The 2,611-nt window shown below is 39.7% G+C and overlaps 1 pseudogene; it reads left to right on the forward strand.

Moving 5' to 3' along the window:
• Positions 1-1,803: 1,803 nt before the first annotated feature.
• LOC130040966 (uncharacterized) lies at positions 1,804-1,897 on the forward strand (annotated as a pseudogene).
• Positions 1,898-2,611: the final 714 nt, after the last annotated feature.

Genomic DNA, 2,611 nt, shown 5'->3' on the forward strand with positions numbered 1-2,611 from the left:
CCATGACATTCTTCAAAGAAATTGATCAAGCACTCCTGAAATTCACATGGAACAACAAACGCACACGAATAGCTAAAGCAATTCTTGGGGAAAAGACGATGGAGGCATCACCTTCCCCAACCTCAAACTCTACTACAAACGATAATAATGAGAACAGCATGGGACTGAAACAAAGGCTCAGCTGCAGACCAATGGAAAAGGATTGAATATACTGACACACACCCTCAAATATATAATCATCTAATCTTTGATAAGGGAGCAAGAAATGTGAAGTTGTTCAAGATAGTCCTTCTAAACAAACGGTGCAGAAAAAACTGGACAGCTATATGAAAAAAAAATGGCTCAAACCTCTACCTAACACCATGCACAAAAGTCAGATAAAAATAGGTCAAAGTCATCAACATCACACCAGAATCCCTCAAGTACAGTGATGACAAGGTCGGCAAATCCCTCCACGACATTGAAGCTAAAGGTATCTTCAAATACAACATGCAACTTGCCAAGCAACTGGAAACAGAGATAAACAAAGGGAACTATCTTAAATTAAGCAGCTTCTGTACCTCAAAAGAAACAGTGACCAGAAACAAAGACTCCGCCATGCGGGCAAGATACTCGCAGAAGCCTACCAGGTTCTCTGAGAGTGAGAACTGGACAATCAGAGTTACTCTCTTCTAAATAAGATCCAGTCTCTGGATGTTGGCTATTGATGGCATTACATGGATCCAGGGGTAGATCGTGGTTTTAACACTTAATTACTAGAAGATGGAGGATCTGGAAGGAGGGGGCACAGTCTTGATCTGAGCAGCCATGGAGATCTCATCCCCCGGTCCCGCACATTTGGGTTCCTCTTCCAGTTCCTTCATGCATGAGGCTCCTTCAAGCTTGGGAAGAGTGGTCTTAAGCGTACCTATGGCTGGTTGCAGAGGTCTTCAGCTGCCGGGTCTATGCTCAGGGCGGTGAGGGAATCTCACCCCGCCATCTCGAAGGGGCCCCAGTGAGGAAAGCCAGGTGCGAGGTCAGGAGACTGTTGCTTTAGACATATTTGGAATTAATTTTAGATCGAAAAGTACGCATCATTGAAAATACTTATGTGCTTAGTAATAAATTACTACAAACTTGTTCAATCACGTCAGAGACCCCACTCTGCTCAGAGAACTAGATTTTAATTACAGATCCGTTTTGCCCATGTGTCATGACTGAGAATCTCTATCAGTGTATATGAAACTCACTATACACAAAGGTGCACACAGGTTACTATGAGTCATCTATGTTGTTAATGTGAGTTGGCCATTAAACTTCACTGAGACCCTTTGTTCTGTCCTTTATAGGAGCCACATGAGTCTCACCTTCCGTTCAAGTTGAACTTGTAATAAGGTGGAATGAAATCATCAATATGCTTCTCACCTCATCCTTCAGGAGAAAAATCCTACATACATTCAAGGTGGTCAAAGTGCAGACAACACCATCCACCTTTTCCTGGAGAAGTACACGGGACTGAGGTGAAAACAGCAAAAGGCTCTAGTTTAATGGTCTTAATTAAGGTTTCAGGGAACGACATTAAACAACCTCATATACCATCTTCCAAAAGAATTATTTTGTAAAACTGATGCCTAGGGTATGGTAAAAGATAATATGGTAAAAACCATATTTTTCTTTCTGGGACATTAAATTTCTAAATCTATTTATTCATGCTGCTTTGAAATACATTCCTTGATTAGGAATCATTGTCTGCCATAGGAGTGAGGAAGGACAACACTCAAAGTAATAAGAAGAGAAAAATATGGAAAAATTAACTCCTACTAAGTTTAACACATATACTAAAATTGAAATGATAAAATGATGAGCATGGTCCTTGCACAGAGATGATATGCAAACTTGTAAAGCATTCCATATTTTTGTTGCAAGAAGAATGAACAGGTCTACTTTAAGCTAAGACAATCCCCACAAGTACAAAAATTCTACATAAAGAGAGCACAAATCCACACCACAACAATCTCTCTCAATGTCAATGGACTAAATGTGCCAATTCAGAGGCACAGAATGGGAAGATGAATTAGAAAACTGAAACCAACATTCATTCTGCTGCCTGCAAGAAACACGTCTGAACAATCAAAGCACCCATGGGCTAAAAGTAAAAGTCTGGGAAACAAGTTTTCAAGAAAATATCACCTCCACAAAGCTGGAGTGGCGATACTAGTATCAGACCACATGGACTTCAGGCTAAAGATTATCAGAGACAGTGAAGGTCATTTCTTAATGATCATGGGATATGTACATCAGAAAGAACTCACCCTCCTCAATGTATATGATCCTAATGACAGACCAGGAAAATACTTAAAAACAACTTCTAATTGACTTATAGAAAAACATTGATAACAACACAATACTAGAAGGAGATTTCAACACTTCTTTGACACTTCTCCATAGATCAAACAGACTGAAGCTCAGCAAGGAAATATTTTCTTTAAGGGGAGTAATGAACAACCATTGGCTTAGAGAAGAAATCAAAGAGGAAATAAAAAATTTCCAGAAACAAATGAGAATGAGGACACGAGCTACCATAACTTGTGGGACACAGCAAAAGCAGTGTTAAGAGGAAAGATTATAGATC

This window comes from Sorex fumeus, unplaced genomic scaffold, assembly GCF_029834395.1.
Source record: "Sorex fumeus unplaced genomic scaffold, SorFum_2.1 ptg000095l, whole genome shotgun sequence".
NCBI lineage: Eukaryota > Metazoa > Chordata > Mammalia > Eulipotyphla > Soricidae > Sorex > Sorex fumeus.